At 36.1% G+C, this 25,904-nt stretch overlaps 1 long non-coding RNA gene across 1 annotated transcript in view; it reads left to right on the forward strand.

The window, feature by feature from the left end:
• Window positions 1–25,904, forward strand: part of LOC139695435 (uncharacterized) — a 190,459-nt gene that overhangs the window by 69,545 nt on the left and 95,010 nt on the right. Inside the window, exon 2 of the long non-coding RNA XR_011702317.1 lies at window positions 24,238–24,310. This is a non-coding gene — a long non-coding RNA (uncharacterized lncRNA). The remainder of the gene's footprint in view (window positions 1–24,237; window positions 24,311–25,904) is intronic.

Below are 25,904 nucleotides of genomic sequence, written 5' to 3' on the forward strand. Positions count from 1 at the left end.
TCCTGTCGTAATGCGAGAGAGGATGTGCAAGAGATAAAACAATTTAGCCTCAAAAGATTCGAGATACCCGTGGAAATATGTATCTAATCAGAAAAAAACACTTAAACCCAACCCCATCGTTTACATTGATTTCCTGATTTTCAAGCATTCATTGATTTTGCGGTTTTATACATTCCATGGATGGAAAAAAAATCCTACTTAGCTACCTAATATTCAAGTTAAAGGGTCATAGAATGGTAACCATTTCAAGAAAATATGAAAATATTCAATAATTTAATATTGGATTAAAAAATGGGCACATATGAATTTCGAAAATTAGCTTTCTTTCGTCTATGTCGGTTGAAAACCTATTGCATATGATAGGCAACTAAATATAATTGAAATTTGATTTTTAGGAATAACGTATTTTTTTGGACAAAATATTACTGATCAAGAGATTGAAGATTGAAGATAAGTTAATTTGAAAATAAACAACTTGGATTTTCCACATAGACATTTTTCATTGACGACCTAGGTTAATTATGGTATAACATCCTCAGGTCTATATGGTATACAAATTTCTATGTGGAAAAGCCAAGTTGTTTATTTTCAATTTCAATATGAAGATTTTCCACCAAGTGACGCCAGAAACTGTTTTATTTGATTGAAGATAAGTTAAAATGCCGGGCCTTAATTATTTAACTTTGATCCCTTTTATACCGGGAAAATATTTTTGAAACATATTGTATGAGGCCTTGAAAATGAGATGCTTCCCTTGATGAAGAGTGAAAATCTGAGTAAAGAGGCTCACGTAAATTGGACATTTAATGATGGTATTTTATGCTGAAACCCTAATAACGAAACATAAGATCTTTGAAAGCTTATGACTTATTTGAGTTATTTGCGGTTCCGAAGTTATTGTTTATGTCATTATAGGAGTTATTCCTGTTTAGCTGCCTCTTGTGGCTATTTCCGGAGGCAGTGTCTTATCATTTTTTGGATTAGCTTATCACTCTTTTTTTTTAGGAGTTTCTTTCATTTCTATTTGTCAAGATTGCAACATCTCTCGAAATAAGGATATTAAGATAATAAGCCAGACTGCAGGTATTAAATTTTGATTTTATTTCGATCGGTGGACAACATAAGTTTTACTTCACTATGCATAAATACTTTATGCTCATAGGTAAGAAATAATCTGGTTCAAATTGATGTGTGGGTACAAAATATTCGGATTACGCCAGTATTTTTCATGGATTGACATCATTTTGGAGTAATATTATGAGTTTCCAACCATGGCAATCAACCCGAAGTTCTATTTGACAGGTAAGGGTAGAGCTCACCTAGGACTTAGGTGAACGGCGTGTGATATTCACAGGTCAGGGCAGGGGAGGGGAACAGTACCTTTTCTTCTGCCACCTATGGTTTCCTAAGAAGATCTGTTACCCGAAAAGTCTCACAGCTTGGGTAAAGCTAAGCGCATCCAGAGGCATACCCGAAAATCGAATCCGGACCCAGTGCCCAAATACGGGTCGGGAACAATATTCCAACTCTCTACGTACTGGGCTACTACGCCCCTTTCATGACTAACGAACAGTTAAAAACTTTATTTTTCATCCCATTTTTGTCAAGTAGAATTTTTACTGCCATTTTTGGTATTGTTTGTTACCAATAGGAGAAGAAATAAGACGCCATTTATCCATACGAATTGATTGTTGAATTAAAATGGCAACCGTAACCTGAGCGCGGTAATCCAGTGACTAATAAGTAATCTACTCCATCAAGTTATCTGTCAACTTGAAATTTAATATGCATCATTAAACTATGTTGCCTATTTTGATTGTTTACCGTATTTTTTGAAAAATTTGTGTAGATATTTATCAGCGACCTCAATTGCGTTCTACGTAAAATATACCATAATCTATTTGAAACTTTAAACCCTAGTGAAACGAGATTTTCCGGGAATCTTCGGTGTGTCAGGCTCTTAAGGGGTTAAAGTGAGATCTTGCGAATTGGTTTCGGATGACGACGTCAGGATGAAATGATGGTCGAAAGGCCCGATTGTCTGACGCACAAAAGATGGAGTGGTTCGAGGGTACTGCTCGCCTCCTTATACGAAGTAGGGGAAAGGGTTCCCTTATGTAAGTGGTCAGGGCGTGAATGAGACAGAGGAGATGGTGTTGAACGCCTGCTGGTGAAGGGCGGCATGATGGGTAGGCTTTTGTTCCGACCTGAATGGATTCTATTACGTGACCCAGTGAGGGTCTACGGAAGAGTGGTTTTAAGTGGTTAACACCAGTTATTTTTGGATTAATCACATTAAAAGTTCTATTACTGAGAAAATCTTTGAGTTTTTATTTCGACGTTGAGTATTATTCAGCTATTAAAGTTTTTGAACACAGAATCATGGCTGGTCTAAGTTTTTTTCGCAGTTTAAGTTAGTTTAACCAAGGAATACGCGTTTTAGAGAGCTTTTTTGGTGACCACCGCAAAGATACTGAAATGTGTGACCTAGAAGTAGTAGTTTGTGATCACGTATTGCTTCAATAGACGTCTTTTTTGTTTTTCATGTAAATGATAAAACTTGAATTTCGTGCGCTCAGAAAATTCTTCGTTTTGGATGGATTAACCCCTCAGGAAAATCAAAGTGTACGGGGATACTGCTTCTTTAATGTCAAACGTTAAAGAATGGGCTGCTGAATTCAGACGTGGTCTCATATCCCTCTAAGAAAACCCACGTTAAGGACGGCCTAAAACCTCAACCCAACCGAAAGCCATCGAAAAGGTGCACAACAAGGTTTAGGACGATAAACGAGTGAAGGTGAGTGAGATAGCTAAAACCATCGGGATATCGGAAGAAAGGGTGCAAAACATCCTGAACAAATGATTAGGGATGCGAAAGCTCTGCGCAAGGTGGGTGCCGCATTTGCCGAATGCCGATCAAAAGCGCAAGTGATTTTTGCAGCAATGCTTGGATTGGTTCAAGAAAGAACCTACCAATTTTCCGCGGCAATTTGTCACCATGGATGAGACATGGGTCCACCACTACACGTCAAAAATGAAGCAGTAGTCGAAGCAGTGGATGGAAGCCGGTAGCGCCAAAGTAGGCGAAGTCGATCGCATCTGCCCGAAAGGTCATGGCCAGTATGTTTTGGGATGCGATAGGGATCCTCTTGATTGATTACCTTGAAAAGGGCAGAACATTTACAGGGAAACATTACTCCAACCTTCTTGACCACCTGGCTGCCAACATTCGCGACGAGAGGCCTGGAGGCCTTGGAGAAGAAAAATTCATCTTTGACCAGGACAACCTGCTGTCATTTTCTCACAAAGTTGCGTTGGCAATTGGAAAACTACGGGATTTGCGGTACGATTTCCTCTACGATCCCCATTATTCTCCTGATTTAGCATCTTCAGACTTTTATCTGCTCCCAAACTTGGAAAAATTTGCTTGTAGAAAGCGCCTCGCGTCCGATGAAGAAGTTGAAGGGGCCGCAGATGAATATTTTCACAGCCTTGCAAACTTTCACTTTCGGGAAGGAATACTGATATTGGAGAAATGCCACACCAGGTATGTTGAATTCAATAGAAATTATGTAGCAAAAATCATAATTTTTGAACTGAAAATTGCATTATTTCATTGTCAAGCTGAGGACGTTTCACCTAACCCTCGTGTTACTAACAAACGAGCCAGATGATGTTTTCATGTAAATTGCTACGACCCCTGTGGTTGTGCATAGCATTTTTCCAAATTTTTAGATAAACATAATCAGGGAAAAAAAACTATTCATTTTTCTAATGGTTTGAATATTTATCCATTACCGTTTAACGTGTGATTCCTTGTGAAAATTAACGATAACACATTTATTGTTAATTTTTTCTGCTAAAAATATCACCACAGCCATTTTTTCTTTCAGCCCATAAGCGTGAAATTCATGAATTTGTCCTTCTTAAGTTACATCACAGCAGTCACACTTAAAAACCAGAGTTCATAAATATAAACTTTAAATTTAGTCACTAAGAGGATTTTTGAAATGCAATTCAGTTCTATTTACCGTTGCTATACCTATTGTCATTTCAGTGGACGATATTATTGGTAGCCAAATTATAAATTTCCATCTAAGGAGTAGTTGATACTGAATAAAATGTGAATCACCATTCTCAGGTGTTTAGAACACCATCCGCCGCTACTCAGTTGAGAGTAAGGCTCAGTGAGTTAGGTACTTAGTAACTATCCGCAATTTCGCGTGTTCGAGTCGTGGGTGATATCTTTGGAAATCCCTACTTAAAAATCCAATGAATGTGATTTCATGTTTATTTTAACTCGGTGAAAACCGGCTGGTGACACTAGGAAAAGTTCAGGCTCTCCTACCTTAAGGGTGCGCTCTTATGCCAATTTTACGCACCTTAAGATAAGAGGCCGAGGTGCAATCTACCCTGACCTCTCAAAGTCATCCAAGTCATTGGGCTGAATTTTGCAGATGAATAGGATTATGAGGAATAAAAATTGAGTTTGAAATTTCATGCCCTCTTGTGTATTCTCAAATTTTGGAGTTTAGTGTAATCATCTGCATTATCGACACGGAATGGGTGTGCAGATAATCCTAAAATTTCTGCAAGTCACTGCTATCGTTCGTGTACGTTGTGTGTTTATCGCAATCTCCTGGGTGCTACTGTTGGCCCGCTAACCCCTCGGGGCACTGATAAGCTTGGCAACTGGTTTTCAAGGGGACAGGTGACAAGAGTTATCACAACAAAGATTCCCTGGGCGGGGCTTCAAGCCTGTGATCTGTGTAGGATGGTGCGTTGCAATCCATAGCCGTGACTAAATTAGCCCTATTCAAAGGGGAATACATATTTGACTGAATCAGCGACATGGTTAAGCAAACACCGACAACATATGCTTTCTGTGTTGTACGTTGGTCGGTGACGCGTAATGACTAAGGAGAACCGCGCATCGAAACAACTGAGAACAAAATGAGAATTTACAATACAATATAATATTTAGAATACAATTATAGTTAGAAAGGAATTTATGACATACGTTTTCTTGGCTGGTTGAAATCCAACTGAGCTATAATGCATTCAAGCGCATGCTTAAAATGCAGCGTATTTGAAGATAATAAATGAGTTATAAATGTGTTCCTTAATTTTATATATTTTCTAAACTTATCCACCGAAAATACTATATTTCATCAATGTGATCATTAAAAGACAAAAAAATATTCACGTTCTGATCCCTCTTAAAAAGAACTGTCAATGACAAATAGCCTAGGAAACCCTTCACTGTTTCATGAGTTATGTATCTAAACTAATAGTGCCGTGCTTACTGCTCGCTTAGATTCGGTTCCTTATAATAGAACTACTTCATCGAAGCACGGCCTTGTTCTGCAGTTTTTTGGAACATGACAAATGACAAAAGAAAACTTTCTTGAGGAAGTTTAACATTATAATGACATGGAAAAGGCTAATGTGCTGGTAATACCAAACATTAACCCTGCCATAGAGCATACTATTGGTGTTAATGAAATGGTAGCAGTATCTGTGAGATTAAATGTATTTGCAGTAAACTTGCAGCAACTAGCATCTAGTATCAACTAGTTCTCTCTCCTTGGGCTCTTTAATTTTTCAGCTTCTTATCTTGATGCAATCACAAAGCAAATTTCTAAAGAAGAGATTATATTTTTTTTACTTTATATTACTTCGTCATAAGTAAAATTCGTGAATAAGTTAACTTTAATTGATGGATTTTGTAGCAATTTTTTCTATGCTAATATTTTCGGTATATCCCGCAGTGTGATGAACACTTTCATGGTTTTTGGTTCTTCCTTTGATAATGTCGTCAAGAAACGACGGAAGAATTTTTTTTATATTTTACACTCATTTGCCTCGCTACGACGGCTGTTGACTACTGCTGACTATTCTTTAAAATTAAAAAAAATCAAGCGTTCTGTAACTACTCTTTGATGGTTACGTTTATTTTTCACTCACCAGAGGCATTATTAAAATTAATTGGTTGGTCCCTATAAAAATTAAACGGTTTCGCTCGCAACCTCATTGCTTTAATAATCAGACGAGAATATTGTAGCACAATATTTACCACAATCTTTGCCCCATTAAAGTGTACCTAGTGTTCCGTTGAATGCTCTACGATGGCTGAACTTATCCACTGTCCCTCCTCTTTTATGCCTCGTTGGCCTGATTTTAAAATAAGATGTTTGTTTTTTTACTGAAAAATCATTGATATGCATTAAAAGATGATGCATTTATTAGAGAGAAGACACTTTCTCAATCGGTTGTGTTTTTTTCGGTAAAGGGGTTATATTGTTACGCACCGGGTGGAGTTCTTTTCAGATAATTCACCCAGAAAAAGGTTTGCTTTTTTCCCAACCAATGAATAGATTAGCTATTCTTTTTCAAATTCATTTCTCCCTCGGAAGGTGAATGGACCTGTTGTATAAATTAGATTTCCGTGATAGTCTTATGCAGTAGAGGAAAAATATCCGCGTAGATGAGCTGCATTCAAATGAGGTGCTGAAAAATATGACATTGGGGTTTTGTAGCACGCCTAATCTCAAAAGTGAATGTAAACATTATGAATCGTGGGAGAAGATAGAGAGGGAGAACGAAAAATAGATGGCTGATGACTTTGGGCAAATAATCGGTGGGGAAGATTTAAAGAAAAGAGAGACAATAGAGAGGATACTTTAAAGTTTTGGGAAGTGATGGGATGGGTGGGGAGACGGAAATTGAAGAGGGAGTGACCAGAATGGGGGTGGATTACTTGAGGGACGCAAGCAAAGAGGGAAATGAGTGCTGGAGGAAATTTAAGGGGGATCGACAGGCCTCCTTCCCTCCCGCCGTCGCCGCTAAGAGGGAGAGAGAGATCACGAGCAGCGGGAGATGAGAACACTCGCCGGAAATTGATGGCAGCGGGAGGAGCGACCGAGTCTGGCCCGGAAGTACGGTCTCCCCGAAGCCCCTCACGAGGATCTCTCACCCTCGCTTTTGTTTCTTTCCGAAAGCGATCCAATCATGAGTTAGGGAGATGAGGATGGTGCCCGCGAGGCGTGTGCTACCAAGTTCTTCGAGGGAGGGGTTTAAGGAAAAGTTTAGAGGGAGCATAACGACCTCATGACCCCTTCCCTCCCTAAAATGTTTTGGAGTTGGCTCCAGTGTCGAGCAGACCGGAGAGCAGTGTGCGAATTCACTCGGCACAGACGAACATAGCGTGTGCCATGTGCCAGCAAACTGATGTTTCCTGCCGTTGCATCTGGAGTGAGAGAATTGAAAATATTTGCCCTTTAAAAATGAAATAAATTCATCTGGCTCATCCTAAAGTTATAGGGCAAATGTCGTGGATATAAGTAATAATTTAGTGATCTATGTATAATTCACTTTGTACATATTTGAAATCACGAATGGCGTCAGTTATTGCCGCCTTTTCCGGAAGAAAATTCATTTATGTCTCGTAAAAGTAGACATATCTTTTTACTGTAATTTAATTTTGGATGTTCAAATTGTTTTTAATTATATCGAGTGACTCTATTGCTAAAATTACTTTGCAGAATTACTATCTTAAACCATGCTCTTAATCAATAATACTTCCACTCAAGACCGATTAAGATAGTCTCTCCGCAGAATTAATTTATCTGTTGATTCATACTTTCACCTCTAAAAAGGGTTGGAAATTTATTTCTTGGGTAACAAGTTTCGATGAAAAACTTGCATGATTTTTGAGTGACTGAGAGACTGAGTAAAAGTTAAGCCCCTGCATTAAGTACAGGTAAAATTAAAACATGTTTCTGGCATCAGGACACACACAATTATTAGAGTTAGTATATTGGTCTCACCACAGTTTTAAAACGTTTTTCTACAAAATCCTATGCTTTCTTCAAAGTCCTATCTTTTTCTATGATAAGTTATCACTCACTAAGAGCATATATCCTCTATAAATTAGACCTTACACATTGTTATAGTAAAATTGCGAATGAAGAAGATATTTCTAATTAAATCCATTGATCATTTGATAAACGCTAAAGAGAATCTACAGAAAGTGGCTAATAATATTGTTTTTAATTACCTCATAAGTGATTCCGAAACTTGCAAACTAAATTATTTGTCCTTCAGCAAGTTCACCGTGTTACGATATATCCCGTTTTTGCGCGAGGAACCACACTAAGTCCCATCCAAAATAGTTAACTCAGCAATCTTCGACTTGCGCTTTAATCTTGTAACTCGTGCTATTTCTTCCCATTCGAACTGCTGAAAATCGGGAACCGCAATTTCTGCAATCCAATCCGAATAAATTATTCTCAAAAATGTTCAAAAAAAAGGAAAGGCCTTAATAAGATACTAGGTTGAGCCATCTCCCTCTTTTTGGAGCGACAGCTTGAATTTAAGAAATTTTCAAACGCGGTGTGCGCCTTTTTTCTGCCAAAAGGGAAATAGGGAAAGGAACGTGATTTATTTTCGGAGCCTACTCAAGTGAGTCCCAATGCGCACTCCTTTTTCATTCCTCTCAATTTAGGAGAGTCCTTTTAGCAAGAGCGAGCGAGAGAGATATAATTAACGAATAGAGTCTCAATCGGGAATCGTAAAATTGTCCTCTTTCCGAAAAATAAACTTGGCGCCGCATTTGAAGACGTTCCTCAGGGGACCAATCGACGTCGATTTTCATTAGAGTGGATTTTCTTGTTAGCATGCCTGTCACTCTCTCTCTCTCTCTCACCACTTTACCCAATCCAACAAAATTTCCTCTATGATTTATATGTAAATCTGGATTTTTAAATACATTTAGTCGTTGTGCCTACTAAAATGTATGAAATTCCATTTCTACGTTCAGTCAACTCTAAGTGCTTCTTGAGAATATTTAAACCTTCCTTTTCTTAGTATTAATCTACAGCCCAAACCACTCTCATTATGCCAGTATTACGCTCCGCAGTGACAGCCGTCTCTTTCACCTCCTCTTAAACCGTTAACAGACCTTAACCATTCAAAAATCCACTGTTCCTCGTCTTACTCCCTTTAGATACCTAGTTCTTTACCTAATTTTCTATCTTATTTATCGGGTGATAAATAGCATAGATGATAACTGACACTTCTGTATTGCTAACGTAGGAACCATTTCCAAATCCTAAATATCCATTTAATAGTCTAGAGAAGGACACTTTTACACAAATAAAGTATTGCATTCCCATAGTGATAGAAAGTTATCCCATACCATTAGGATCAAGCATAACAATTGAAGGTACCCATACTAATAATATTGCAATAAGGCTCTATTGATTCAGTCGTACTACATGTATTTCCTCACAGAGGATTGGGGAAAGGTGAAAGCGACCGTTATACTGTTACTCAATTATTGCAGGCCCTTGGGATTGGATAGTTTTTCATCGTCCTGAGTGGCTTGCCTGCTTTCCAGACATTCAACGTAATAAATAGCGAAGGCTTTCGCAATTATCCTATTTCCGACGTGATGGTGACTGCCTGCAGACTTTTGGGAATAAGGTAAAAATTGCCAAAGTCATCGCTAACGACGCCGAAGCGAGAGACATCGGACTATGGACTCACCTGGTTTCTGATCATGACTTATACCACGTAGAAGCTATTTGGCGCAATCTATCATTTCGGCAGCAGATTTTCGTATGCTCGTGGAGCTACGGCATAAAAAATGGGAAGAATATTGATATAGAATTACAACCGGATGAAAGAGGACCATGAAATAAAATGATTTCAATTCATTTTTTATCCATCAAAAATCACGCTAAAAAACAATCTTTCCAAATCTTTCATCTTATTAAATACTCATTTTGGTAAGCCACTGATTTCATATAGTTGGTGTTTTTCTAATTTAATTCTAATTTTTTTCCTGTTGAAATTTCATTTTAATTTATTCTTGCCTTCCATTGGTAACCACTGCATACTAGGGCAGGTTTATAAATAGTCAAAAGTACTGCCGTTTTCGGCATTGAGTTTTTAATCTATGAAAAGCGATTGGGATCGATGTCACTATATCTGAGGTGACTAAATATCGGACCGTATCTTGGAGACCTAATATTAAACGCTATGAGCAGTGAATTAGAATTATATCGCATTATGGACACCATTTGATCCAAATATTTGGTCACTTCACCAGCAAGCAGCAAGCAGTCATGTGAGGAAAAGAATGAGTTTCTATTTTAATAATTTTTCCGTTCTATGAGATTGCGTGGGATTGTAGGCTGCTCTTTCAATAGAATTTTTCACCGGTAAAGATAGCATTCGTAAATGTAGCTTGTAAACAAAGTAATCACATAGACAAGTGAGCAACCAGATAAATAAGGATCATCATAATCTCACTAGTTCTATGTGGTACAAATTTATCTGCACATCCGGTCTATCACAAAAGCTGGCAAGTGAATTACGTGTATATAGGCACCTTTCAGTGGATTCTAAACTCTGGGGAACTGTTTTCTACTCAGTAATGCCAAAGAATAACATGAATTATCTCTTCAAGTGTTTTGACATTTTAGAGTAAACTCTGGTCTGCAATAATGGAAAAAATCATCGGCAGAAATTTAGCAACAAAAACTGAACGAATATGATCAAGACTCATAAGTCAAAGTCGAAATTTTGGTGAGCATTTTGGTGCCATAGAAGTATTTTATCCTGGATATTTTTCTCTGAATGAGCTAAGGGTGGACGTGCTAAAGCAAATGGATGACGATTCATTGTTAATATGCACGACGGATGCTGTTTGAAAACTTAAACACCCTAATTGTCCCCTAATTTGGAAGGTCCCCTAATTTGTCCCCTTCCACAAGAAAATACCCATTCAGCCAGTAACACTATTACTTACTCATGCTTAATCCTCTTCCTTTCTGCTCTTCCATCCCTAACGTTCTAATATCCTCCAACCAAGTCACCTCACCCACACCTTCCTTTTCCTGGCTAAATAACATATTGCCTATTCACCGGTGTCTTCATGGCTATGATGCTGGTTAAGAATTCGCGTTATGACACTTTTGAATTTGTTGACTAGCTAACTACTCTGTATTTAATGATGACTAGTTATTTTTGACCATAATTGTTATAACCGACAGCATAGTTCCATGAGTTATATCATTTAACTAACCATTTCATAACGTCAAAGTGATAACCTTTTGGGCCTGACCTTGTAAGCCATTTAAATTAATTAAAAACCATCACTTAAAGCATAAATCCTAGTTCAGCATGGGGTGAATGAAAAAATTATGTGCAAAATCATGAAAAATAAAGATATTTTAATTTCACTGAACGAAATTTAATTGTTTCCTTTAATGTGAGTAATGAACTAGAATTTCCTTTATTCCATTAAAGTCAAACATGTATCTCAAAACCATTATTAATATTCGTTGTACGCCAAAATATAGCCATAATAGTCACATTTCATCCATATTTCAGTGACAAATCAAAGATACAGAATTAGTGGAATTAGTTCTGTTAGTATAGAAATATGTTAGTTCTACTGAGTCATTTGCTAAATTCGACAATAACAAATTGAAATTGTAAGCACAACATTTTTCTGTTAAAATATTGAAATAAAAATATCATAATGCATGTTGGCGTCTACTGTTTGAGAACTACTAATAAATTAGATGCATCCATGATTCTTTGGTGAGGTAAAAATGTTTTAAACCCTTTTGGTAGCTGAAATCCCTGGTCGAGAAATAATCTCTCGCGACCCGTATTGCAAAATTTTATGAGAGGTGAACGCTTTTGCTATTTCCAAAATTTTCCAACATTTTTCTTTAACTCTTCCTTTCCAGAGCGTAAATCTCCATAATGGACCCTTAAAATAAAATTTCGCTATTCATAAATGATGAAAATCATTTCTCATTAAATCCATTTGAACTAAACGCCAAGCGGTGGCGAACACTCGAGTTAATGGACGAAACGCCTTAATACTACCGTGTGTTCACTAGCAACAGCTTTAAAAGCATTTTTTAGAATTGATGTTTCAAATCCTATCCCATCTTTTTGCTGCTTCAACGCACATCCACTTTCTTCCAATTTCCAAAGTTGCGTTTCAGGGCAAGAGGATATTTTAAAACGAAAAAAGCAAGAATAGCTGATATTTTGCGGGAATTTAAGATGGAAAAAGGCTTCTTATACATGTATGTACAAAAACCACAAGCCATCATTTAGCGTTTTTAGCGATCAAAAGTTTTTTAACAAATTTTTATTGTAAAGAAACATTCAAATCTAAAAATATTGGGCCCCGTTACAGGCGTCAGGACATGAGAGTAGGCATTGAAAGTATAGAGACCGAATTAATTCAAATATGCCTATAGTAAAGCATTAGTTAGCCAACCAGCCGAGCGTTTTCAGTCACTGATGTGTGTATTAGAACCTCAGTGAGATAGGTTTGGGTTGGGATTCCATCATGAAACTTGTTATTTTATTCTTTAATTTAACCATTAAAAAATGTTTTAGACGAAGCTGGACAGCGTTTAAATGAAAATTGCACTATGTGAATAAAACTTTTAGTAATTGTTGGAGATAAATCAGGAAACCTTTGAGTAAATACTTAAGGAAGAGGCTAGGTGAACATTGTAATGAAACGTATTTTTATGTCTGCGAAACTTGGCTGTTGAGATTAGACTAAGATGTATGGATTTTAAGAAGAGGTTGTTAAGGAGGATGAAAAAATTGTGATGGACTATTAAAAATAAGCATAGAAGTGCTCGGAATAGCGGGAAATAAGAGAAGGGGATAATTCAAAGACAGTAGAAATGGGTTATGAACTTATTGAATAGTGACAGAATGTAAAAGAAAGTATGGAGGAAGGAATGTTGGGCAAGATAGGCAGAGAGAGGACACGATCAAGTGAGATGGACTGAATGGAAGGAGGCAGGAAAGAATTTGACTGATTTAAAGAATAGAATGCCGTAATTTAGGAAGTGTTCTGTGTTTTTCATTGTGCTAGACGAGGATTAAATGAGTGCCGTGGTTGATTTCTGCGCCTATTGAAAACCGATTTATTATATCATTAATAATAAAGTCAAAATAATGAATGTCTCAGTTCTTAACGAATGCTCTCGTAAAGGTGAGTGAGGCAGAGTCAGCTTGGGAATGCAAAGTCAAATTTAATGAAGTACGGTTACTGGTGGTTTGGGAAAATATATAACTGGCTTACTCACTTGGTTAAATTTTGTTTTTGACGATACAATGTACTGTGACTGAATCTAAAGGCATGAGTAGGTGACCATAACACGTTCAAAAGATCATTTACGTCAAAAAATCACAGCTCACTGCCTGGGGCGAGATAGTTCAGGTCGGGAAACCCTTAGGTCCTACGTCTTTTAGTGTAGGCTTGGTGCGATGTGCTTGCCATTATTTATATCAATTATGAGTCGAAAAGCATGAACACAATTATAAATAATTAATATTTCATGCTTTCAGATGGAGGAGGTGGAGGAGAATTGAATATATGAACATTTGATCCGTTCTGCACGATATTGCTCTCCCATTCAAGGGCTCTCTTTTCCCTAATATGTCCATCTCTATCGCCCTTTCTTCATTCCACTGAATGCGCAATAAGATTGATACTTTTGAATGTTGCGAAGAAATATATTTCCTTTCTCACTCGTTGACCTGTTTTTCAAATAAAATTCATGAAATACATTCGACCTCATGGATGTCCGAATGTGACCATCATTGTGACAAAAGGGCAGTTTTTGGTTATAGTGTCAATCACAAGTACTCAATTTATTTTCAGTATAGGAAAAATCATTTCCAAATATAACTCATCAAATGATGGTTTTAAATGTTACATGTATGTGATGCTGGCGGGTTCTACCATTTCTTCATCTTGAATTTAATGATTGGTTCTGAGACTTTAACTGGGAGACCTGAATAATACTATATTTCATGTTACAGGCTTTGGAAAAGCCAATAATCTTTTAATTATATGTATATATATATATATATTTATTTATTTATTTTTGAAGCTAGGAGTAGTGAAAAACGTTCTAATTTCCCTTCACAAAAAAGTATATCATAATTGCTATACATGATTAATTCAAATTCTGTTAAGTGAATACGGATCATTTTCTAGAGCATATTTTATTTACGCCCTAGTTAAACACAAATTGAGAATAATGGAATTCAATTCATTTTCTTTATGAAATTTAGTGATTTTGGTGTAGGTTTGATTTCCTTTGAGCATATATTTAATTTTCTACGTTTACCCATCAAAGTCGTTAACGAGCATATAATTTAGAAAACTGACTATTAAATACTTGCGGTATTGGGTTTGCTGTCACAAAAAGGAAAAATGTATTGCGCAATTTTGAAATTTAAGAACAAAAGAAGTAGCGAACAGGATATAAATTATGAAATAGAGGGTTCAGTGCTCACTGCGACCGATCAACCGTAAAGGTGAGACTTGACTCAACGGGACGGTTTATGTGTACTGGCCCGTTCGGGCAGTCAATGAACATTTCGGGGTAAATGTTTGGGGGTAGTTCTAGCATCACGCCTTTCATGGGGAGCACATATCAGGACAATATGCGGATCCGCTTTAAGGAAACTCGACTTCATCACCAGGTAATGGGGAAATGTAATGAGAAAGTAAAAGAGAGGTGTTATTTTACTCTAGTTAGACCTCATTTGGAATAAGCCGCAAGTATTTGGGATCCATGGGAGAAATTTTGGCAAAAGAATTGGATTAAGTCCGAAGAAAATCCGCCAGTTTCATGAAAAATTGTTAAAATAAGAAAGCGAGTGTGACAGAACTTTTAGGGGAATTAGGCTGGGAGCCACTTGAGATGCGAAGAGAACAAGGTAGACTGAGACTTTTAGAAAGGTTATGAACGAATGAGTTTAACAATGACATGAAAGGAATGATTAGAGCCCCACCTTATGTATTTACGTAAATCATACCATAAAGTTAAGATAAGGGTGACAGATTCCAGTACATATGGATACATTCATCGTTTCCCGGGACAATTATTAATTATGATAGTAAGAAACCGTACATAGTAAGAAACCGAATATAGTAAGAAAGTCACTATTGAAACATTAAAGACATTTAATTTACAAATCAGGACAAGATTAAATGTTACGTTGGCAAAAGGTATATTCGTAGGTGCATGTGTATGCCAGTTGATAGCATATTTGCATGCATTTAAGTTACACAGGTTTTGCATGAATGCATACGATTTTGTGCGGGTAGATTGGCATGAATTTGTGTGTTTTACATGCGGGTTTATTCTTAATTACGAGTGGAAACTTAACACCCTCCGTCACACGCCCTTGCCGTGGATGGAGTACTATGCAGCTGCAGATGTATTTCGGTCGGGAAAATGCTTTCTTCCGCTCTTTCTGGTAGAATTAGTATTCAAATGCTGTGTTTTATGATTGGAAGCACGAAATTTAAAATGCTTAGCTTTGCCTTTTATGTAAAAGTTATGTAAGTTATTTTGGGATGCACTCTTGGCCATCTATCGCGTGATATTACCAACTTCCAAGTATATCCCTAAGTTAGATTCCCAACCATCTTCTGAGCCTATTCCTCCCATTTTTCACGCATTTTTACACCCTACTTCGTTTTCCTCTTCACCTCTGTAAAATCCGGGCTTCAAATCCATGACGACGTTTTCCCATTTCGTTAGGACGGATTATATTCCGCCTTTTGTTATCCCTTCCCATCCAAATTCCCTCTAACTAGCGCCCACAGTCCCTTGCTTGACTCTTTGGCTTTCTATTTCACCTTTTCCCATAGTCCTTCCGGTAATTTTATCCCCCTTTGGTACCGTTGTGGTCGTACCCGCCTCAATGAAATGGCTGGTTGTAACTTCTCTTATTACCCCGAGTACATGCGATGTGGACGCATTGAAAAAATCGTACCTCACAGTTATTCCAACACCAGGAAGCCTTTTTGATAAAAATGAGTTGAAATTTTTCATTGTTACTGGAAGTTTGTTGGAGAATTATGGCGCTCATCTTATTCAATAATACTGAGTCGCTTTTTATACTCCCGTTATTTCTTCCACCTTGGATCCGTATCATATGACACCATACCAGTACCTCAATATTACCTTGAGCGTTTCCTGTTGCATGCTATGTACTTTAATCTGAAATTTACTCATGCACTGATATCTTACTAAGCGTGTGCATGCGTTTCCATGCGTGCATGGGTTTAAAGCGTCATTAATGACATTAATATTAAGCAAAACCGCCTCGAGGCAAATAAATTAGCTATATCAAGCTACTGAAAAAGTGTTGGAATTTAAGTTTAATTTTTTAACAAGGACATTATAGGACATATTCTATCCATAATTTGAAACATTCTAGCATTATTTACGGGTTATATACATTCTTAAATTCTTCTACAACGAGTCTCCTATAGCCTTCAATTCCCTATTTTGCTGTGGGATACTATTCCTTCTCGCTGGAACCGAATGCTCTTAGTGTCCCATCCAATGTATGTATTTTGATAGTTATCACGCCAACTGCAATAGCTCTCGTGACTCGGATAATTTTTGTCACCCATATTTGCATTACTTGTATTATAAACATTGTCCTACGTCTATCGTCTATGAATATTGTCCGACAATTCACTGTAGGTTTTTAAGCGATAAATGATTTTGACCAAATGCTGCAATCTTTCTATAGAACGGCTAACACCACCTAATATTCTGTGAAATTATGTATTTTAATAAACCATGTTTGATTCTACATATTTTCAATGCCTTTTTCGTCCAGCATGACCAATCACTTCCTCCCTTTCACTCTTTTGCGCTACATTTTCATCCCACCATTAAGCATTCTATTACTACTGAATAGTCCCTGCTTTCATTTCTGGTGCCTTCTTTGAGTTTCTCCACACAACTCTTACTCTATCACGCCCAGCACTTGTCGTTTGTCTTCCATTCTGTCATTTCTTTTTTTTCTATTTTCTATTTCAAATGTCTCCGATCTGCGCAAACTTGCTTCAAGGACTAATTTTCGCAATCAAGTTTAATTGAAGGCACACCCATCTATTTCATGAAAAATATATCTAAAGGATCGCATTTGGAGCACTTTCAACAAGTGGACATTACCGATGGCTCCTCAATTAATGGATTTGTTGCATGTGATATTGTACCAGAAACATTTTTCCTTCAAGTCCCCCTTGAAAATTAATCGTAGCTCATCCGGAGCGTATGATGGCTCTGTTTAAAGGTTTTAGAGATTGGTAATTTTTTGCAATTGTTCATTTTGGTTCAGTGTAAATTTCATATTTGAATCATATCCGTATTCCATTTGCATTTATTATCACCTTTATTGTCACCTTCAATTTCGCCCAAATAAAGACCTCTATCTATCTATCTATTGTCGCGGTAGTCCAGGGGTAGCGCATTGGACTACTGTCAGGAAGGCCCGGCTTCGAATCCCGGGCAGGACCCTCAACTTCACCCAATCTATGTGATTTTTACCAGATCTTCCTGGGAAACCATAGCCGGCACAGGGAAAGGAACTGGCCCCCAGCCCTGAAATGTGAATTTTATGTCACACACCGTTGGACAGTACCATCAACTAACTGACCCTCGGAATTATTAATGTGTTTATGTTTTTATCACTTTTATTAGACGATCAGGTGAATCTAATAATAACGTCGAAATATTATAATCAATTTTTTTTCGAAAGGACATGAAACAAATACGCATTAAATGTTCGTATACCTTCTACATCTGTACTCATTATACTGGAGCGTACAATCTTTCATTTAAATTCATTTACACGTAAAAATTAAACAATATATTTTGCAAAAGAACATACTCAATAATGACTATTTACTTCGTATATCATAATAATTTATCATGGCACGCTATGCACTGATTATAGGTATATTTTGGCTGGTGATTGCAATTATTCCTCTTTTCGTCCTCTTAACTTTAAAAGGACATTCTTTTGACTTAAAGTATTCTTTACTTATTTTTCCTTTCTAAATTCTCCGAATTTGCCAGATATATCATCTTATAGGATGAAGCTGTTTGTCTTCCACATCCCCTTATCATAACCTTATTTTTGTCAATTCTAAACCTTTAATATTCCTCTCTATTTAAATATTTTATGCTTACTGTTTTATAATGCATCCTCATATTCAATCCATATTTTATTCCGGAATAACGTCGATGAAAATTAAAGAACCCGAAGTCAATTTTCTTTTAGTGAATTGATTCTTCCGCGACGAATAGTGGGCACATTAGTCCATTATTTCTCTTCCTTTTAGCAAGTGTAACTCTCTGCTTATTCAAGTGTGACTAAATAACGAAGAATTAAGCGTGAACTGACTACTCACAGATATAAGGTACTTGAGTATTATCCAAGATAAAATAATAATTTTATTATTGAATTAGATAATATTCGTAGATATAATTCATTATGTTGACTTTAATTTGCCGTTTTCCGTCCTTTCAAAACCTGAATAGCATTTTAACTCACGGAAATGATAAAGCCTGCTCATAGAAGACTTTTAACCCGCCATTTCTCATGAGGTACTAAATATTCAGACTTTATGTGCCTGCGAAAATCACACTTTATATTTTTTATCGACTTCTAACGCAATTTATCCCTACAAGTGTTTTTAGCGTCCTGAAATTCTTGCATTCTTTTCGACTTATTATTTATTTTATGCTAGACCTTTTATATCGCTTTGCTGGCACCCTATGACACGCAGGTCTTTCGACCATTTTTATGCCCTATCCAGCCTCACGCCGGTTCTTTCCACCTCGTTCCTATCGAGGCAGATGTGAGTTTTCCAGAGGCTCTGCCATTGTGCGGAAGGATAATTCCGCCGGGAATATCGGGCGAGTTTTTCAGATAAAGCCCGCTTGACCTCGCATGAGCTTTTTATCCTCTTGAGCCATCCCCCCACCTGGTTCCAGACGCCCGTTTCCTCGACCAATTCAAGCCTCCATTCCCGGTTCCTCACTTCAACACAGTGGCACCTCCAAAGCTTGGAACAACCAAGGGAATTTAGTGGGAAACCCGTAATACCAATATTGGAGGGTCTTCAAGACATATTTAGTCAAAGTTTTGTATTTTCTCCGCTCTGCGGACATACTATCTGTATAGAGTTTGAGTGACCTTAGATATCTCATGACATTTAGTGATAGATTCTCGAAAAAACTTGCTTCTCTATTCATTTTTACTGGGTAATGACTTGAATTTATTACTAAATGATTGGAAATTATAATCAGCCATATAACTGTGAGCTGTCTTAAAATGCATGCCCTAATTTTTGTTTCCATCCACTCAACACCATTTCTTATAGAAATAAATTCAGATATTCAGTATATTTTGACCAATCCATTTCATAATATTTGCTAAATTGTTGGAGGAAGTCCATGAAAGAGTAGTTCGTGGAGTAGAGGATTAAAGGAATTGTGTGAGAGATTCAGGGACCATAAAATCGTGAAAGTGACTGAAGATGTCTTGCGTATCAAGTACATTCGTAAAAACACTCGGCAGAATATTCACCTGGGCGACTTACAAAATTTGAGAATAGAAACCCATTTCCGTGCATGTCAATGAGTCTTATCTGACGAGTACATAAACACTTCGTTCAAATGCATCTCTCTGTCTTAAAATGAAATAGCGATAAGATAAGAATTCATACATTCAACGGAATCATTGCCTCTATTCTTCCTGTGCAATTTCAACACCGTTTCGTCCTATAAAATAAGAGCCCACGTATTGTTTGTAAACGATGACCTGTCCGGGCAATAATTATAAATATGTTAGCTACTTGGTTTCATATGTATACAGCTACAAATTGTTTTGGAATAAAAAGAACATAATTATTGGGAAACTGTACTGTTGAATTATTATAAATCATTTTCACTCTACTTCCAATGCATCTATGCGCCATATATATTTTTTCCTTTCATTCCAGAAACGCCGGTTTCGTGCTTATTTCTGATTGCTATCCTACTTTTTCAGCATTAAAAAATGTTTTTCAGTTCTTAATTTCTATGAATAAAACTCCTCATTGTTATCGACAATTTTCTCAATCTTTCGGCGTAACTCAAACAATAACGACTCGATGTTTTAAACTAATTTAGAAGTTTCGAACTTAATCACATGTAAACTTAAAAAATCAAGAAGTACCCGATGGTTTTGCTTCTTCATTTATATGCATCACTTTAAATTCCATAATTTCGTTTTTCGAATTAGATTTAATATAATTTTACCATATTCCAGGTAAGCAAAAATGTTTTTCTCTTAAGGTTAAATGATGGTGAACAAGTATTGTGTAATCATTAGTATTCTGGCATCACTTTTTACTTCCGTGTGAAATGGAATTTTATGCTAAAAATATTTCTTATATATATATATATATATATATATATATATATATATATATATATATATATAATAAGATAATCTACCGGTTAAGGTATGTTTTTGGATGTATATATGTATATATAGTATATATATATATATACACACACACATATATATGAAAGATATATGATGATATGAAAAATTTAGTTTCATCCTACTAAAATGTTTAAAGTTGAGAACAGAAATAACTCATCGCAGTTAAGTTCTTTTTTTAATGTCTGCCGTATATAACAGTCAGTTGAGGTCCACGCGTTATTTTTTCAGAAGTAAATTTTGTTTACAAGTCTTGGAAATATTGTAGCTCAAAACCATATCCCTGAGAAACGTTTACCACTCGTTCCTATCCGTCACCTGTTACACAGCCCGAAGTTATGCCGAGACTTACGACAAAAAATACGGTTTTCCTTCACATTGAGGAGACTCAACATCCGAATTTAATCCGCAGAAACAAGATGCCATCGTAAAACGGTGACCTAAATATCGTTACGAAGACGAAGAAAACAGTTATTCTAGTCCAAGAAAAGCAAATATTTCTATTGTGAAATTTCAGTCTATGACTGTTGTAAGTTGTAGTGTAGTGAGTTATGAAACGATATGTTTTCCGAGAAACACATCAGAAACCTAAGAGTCAAACCGTAAATTTCAAAGCTATTTTAAATTTACATCTCCAATTCTTAAGTAAGCCATTCTATATAAAATATAAATTTCACATTTACTTTATTGTGGCTTTATTATCTGCAGTTTCTCTTTTGACATTTAAATTTGCCATTAACCTAAGGAATTATTAAAAGCATACTATGCCCGGGAAAAATAAATTTAATGTGATTCTTAGTTTTAACAGAAAAATACGAATTTCTAAGCATAGAATATAGCTTCAAATAGTTTCGTTGTCGTGCATCTGCCGTTAAATTTGTCCTACCTGGCTATATAGTTATTTTGATGACTACTGTGTTAAAGTACGATGATTTTAATACGGCTGATATCGCAGCTGATGCCTAAGACGGCACATTTTGGAAGGGGCACTCCTGGCAAAATTTTTATACGTTACTTGGTCTGAAAATAAGAAAGAACTAACCAATTTCTTTTGTCTTTCACCATTTGATCCTTCGTGACATAGTGCTGGGAAAACCTTAGTTAACCCTAAAATATTTTTGCACGATGCTAACAGTAAACAGTATGTTCTCGTTGAATGCTCACTAAAATGCATTTAACGTGCATAATCAGTACTGAACTAATGATTGAATTACTCTATTAGAAATCCATATTTTTTATTAGCATTTTGGCTTCCTGTACCTTCCCTCTGATTATAAATTAATAATTTTTAATGAAAGGTTTCCTCAGCGTGATGTATAATTTTCAGGATATTCCGCTGCGTATTGGGTTTTATTGTTACTACGGATTTCCTACTTTTTGCTCAGAGTGTCGTAAAGAAATGACTAAAGATTTAGTTTCAATTATCATCATAATTTGCTACGCAAAGGCACCAGAGTTAGCCATATTTTTTTTAATTTAAAGCGGTCCATTATTAATCATTAATGGATTGTTTCGTTTGTGATAGCGTTGAGAGGATAAACATTTTCCCTATTAAAATTAGATGTCCGTATGGGAATATCGTTTGCTTCTACAATCAAACGAGGATATATAACATAAGTTCTGATAAAATTGCAGCTTCGTCGAAGAGTACCTTATGTTCCGATTCTGTTATGATAAGCTCCGCGATGGCTAAACCAATACCTCTGTCTGGAGGCAAGCGCTCTATTGTGCTCCCTCAGCCGTTTGTCTTGCCCTACGTAATTTGAGCCACTGAAACATGCAATCGTATCCACACATTCCGTTTGGAAAGACGGACTACAATCTTCCGCAGTTTACAGAAAAGTCTAATTTCTTTTAGTGTACCAAATCTGGTCTTAATTGTGCTGTACGTTGCAAATTAAACGCATTGTCTGTCGTTCTTGAAACGTATGGTATATTAGCAAAGGCGATAAGCTTGGTTTATTTAATTCAGGTTATTTCTTTTTAAAATATCTTTTAATGAATGAAAGGCAGTTGCTATTAATTTTGATAACCGAAAGAAGCTGCTCATTTTTCTTTTTAATACTCTCGCTATTCCATTCCCTGTTGGCTTGATTTAGTTTTCCCGTAACACTGTACTTCTGGCATGGGGTATGATGGGAAGCTACGTCTAAGCACCGGTCAATCTGAGTTTTCTGCCAAAAGTTTATTATCCGAGAATTCCATTTTTACCAATCCATTAAGAAAAGACGAGAAACCGACTTCTTTTTTTTTGAAAATTTAATGTCCTTGTGAATGCTGTTTAGACATTCGTAATATTCTTCAAGTACTTCCTTTTCGTGTGACCAAATAACAAATTTATCACCTGCGTACCGAAGCCAACAGAGTGGTTTTAAATTGCTGGACTCTGGAGTTTCATTTTATAAGTTCTCGTTACTTAAATTAGCGATGAATAGTGTCATAGGAAAAGCGTTTTCCGCACCTACTTGTTTTATACTTCCCCATTGCACTTGTAGAGTTATTGCAGGTTTTTATTCAAAACCCAAATGCGGGGCCATAATTCGGTTACTCTTCAGAATAGCTTCTTGAGAATATTTACTGAATTGTTTACAGAAATTTCAGAAAAGAGTATCCCTACGTCATGAAAAACTAAATAATCCTCATTTGATTCTATTCACTTTCTTAATAAGTCAGTGAAATTCCCCGACTTATGCATCATGATGAACCAATTTTTCACATCTATGCATTTCGATGTTTATTAGGAAAGACTGGATATTTCTGCTAACACATACATTGTTAGCAGAAATATCCAGTATTTGCTAATGCTAGTGCTTATGTATGTGCAAGATATTCAACGGTGCTCACTATTCGTTGTAGTGGTATTTTCTGTGTATATTTGTATAAGCATGGAGTTTTCATGGGCAATAAAAATATTTTCAATGGTCTTCCGCTAAAACGGACGGTTTGTTGGTATGATCTCTTACTTGAATTTCTGTTTTCGCCGTTTGATCCTTGCTTAGTATTCCGTATCTTATAATCCAAGAATAATTGGCTTAATGTTACAATCCCCTTTGAAACTTCAGCGTACCCCTAATCAACTGGTACAATGAAAATGGTGTTATTAACCTTAGGATCTATAGTTAATTAGAGGTCTGAAGTGGATATGTTAGATTGAGGCAGATTTCTTTTACTTTGCTTTTGCTTTAGGAATCTAAAGACATTATGGCAAATATCTTTGGTTTGACCAAATGTGAGTTATCTATAACATTTCGCTGTTCTCATCAGAGTCATTATTTCTCCTATTGGAATACGATTAGCGGCAAGGTTAAGTCCCTTAAACAACGCATAATTGGTATTCATTCATCGCTGTGGTTGTGTACTGCATTTGAAAGTCTCAGTTCACAATTTTACCCTTAGGCTTCGATATGTATATTGTATTTATATATGTATACATATATAAATATATTTGATTCCCGGGCAAGCCTTTCTGGGCACTCTAAGCTTTATTCAAGCTTTGTGATTTTTCGGGTACCATATCATCCTGGAAAACCATAGCCAGCTCTGGGAAAGGAGTGCAGGATTAACTCTACCATCACCTACCAATCCGACCTTCTGCTTAATTTCTGTGTTTATCAAATGGATAGGTAAAATGAGCATGATAAATATAGCGGCTGCCGCTGTTGTACAAGTGCCCATCGTCATTCTGGATTGAAATGAAATTAGCTGTTATCATATTACACTTAAAGATAACGGTAAAGAATAAAATGTAATTCTTGCAACGATAATTATTAGAAAAAAAATATTAAAATCAATATTTATTGGAAACTTTGTTGTACTATAACTTTGATAATTAGATATTATTTAATCTTTTTTTTTAATTTTTATCCACAGTGTTCCTAAAGCATCTCTACCTGAAAACCTACTGAGAATTATAAGCCGAAAACTCTTTGGATTAGTTATTAAGGTGAGTAGTAGTTATATTAGTAATCCATTGAAAATAAATAAATATCATTGTTTCGACGTAAGCATATGTAGGTGCGTATATAAATGCAAAATAAAAAACCTCAAATGCTTAGTTTTAATTAACTCAAATAGCAATGTATTGTATTTTAAGTCTGAGTGGGATAGTTTTCAATATAGGGATCTATAATCATAATTATATGTTCCTTGATAATGACATTGAACTTTATTATTTTGTGATAAATCGTATCCGAGAACTAATTCTGTTCTTTTGCCACTAAATTTTATCGTGCGTAATGGGACATCCTCCATCTGTAACATTCTATTTATTGTAATATTTCTCTCTTAGATTTTACTTTTCACGATGACATCTCAATGCTAATCAAAATGGACGTAGTTGGTATCAAATGGACGATTAATTGGTAATGGGATGCTGTAAGAATTTGAAACGGTAGAATATTAGGCAATTCAGGAAGCTGCAGGAATAGGATAGAAATGTTGAACGAAATGGAGTAGGGAAATATACCGAGATGAAGAGTGACTTTGTTGCAGAGCAATATGTTGGGTTGTGTTTTGTTAGGATAGGAGAGATATAGATAAGATGGCTTGTACCCATCTAAAACCTATCTTAATCGCTGGGTTACTTATAATTATAATGACTTTAGAGCTTAATCTGAAGTTGCAATATATCATCAGCAAATTATTAATTTGAGTTACATCAAATCGTCTAAATAATATTAATATTAACGGTATACGCATGATCAATACCTGAAATTTAATTCCCTCCCCAATAGACATTTCATTTTTCTTTAAAAGGTAATGACACTTTTGTATGATAAAGAGATATCATAAAATTACACTCAAATTCTCACTAAAGTAAACCTTTTTTGAGGACATTCCTAAAAATTGATGGACATTAATTTAGCTAGGGGCTAAATACATAAGATAAAGTCCCCACCATGCTACACTAAATGCAAATGGAAATGCACGTATGAGTTTATATTATATTAGTCGCTAGAATCAATTCTTTATCAAAAAAAGTTAAAGAGAGTGACTCGCTGATAGAAATGTATGTACTTATGCTTTTAGTGCTCTGCGTTTAGTACTCCTAGTCACTTATGATAATATACATTCATGTGACAAATGTATTGGCTGCTAAAATACCGCTGATGACTAATTCCAAATACATATTTGCGTAAGAATTCATTCAATCTGCAGAAGGAACACATAATAAATGTCAATGCAATGACCTCGCTAATTATAAAAATATTCTGTTGCCTAAATATTTGAAAGAAATATCCATAGTGCCGATTTAGTCCTGAAGTTCCTTTAAAATTGGGAATCGGTACAGAAGAATGATGGGATTTTTGTTACATCGTGTTTTAAACACATATATTTTGGTATTTACTATGTATGTTTAGTACTCCTTTATTATTCGAATATTATTTAACTCTTGTAGTAGTAGTAGTTTTTAGGGGAGGCGACCGACAACTGAGGTCATTTGCGCCATAGGAGATGGACAGGAAAGGATGAAGGGTGGTGAGAAACCCGGCGTCGGCATTAGCCTACTCTTTACAAAAGGCACCAAGGGGTCCGCA

This window comes from Hetaerina americana, unplaced genomic scaffold (genome assembly GCF_022747635.1).
Source record: "Hetaerina americana unplaced genomic scaffold, ioHetAmer1.1.p SCAF_6, whole genome shotgun sequence".
Classification (NCBI taxonomy): Eukaryota; Metazoa; Arthropoda; class Insecta; order Odonata; family Calopterygidae; genus Hetaerina; species Hetaerina americana.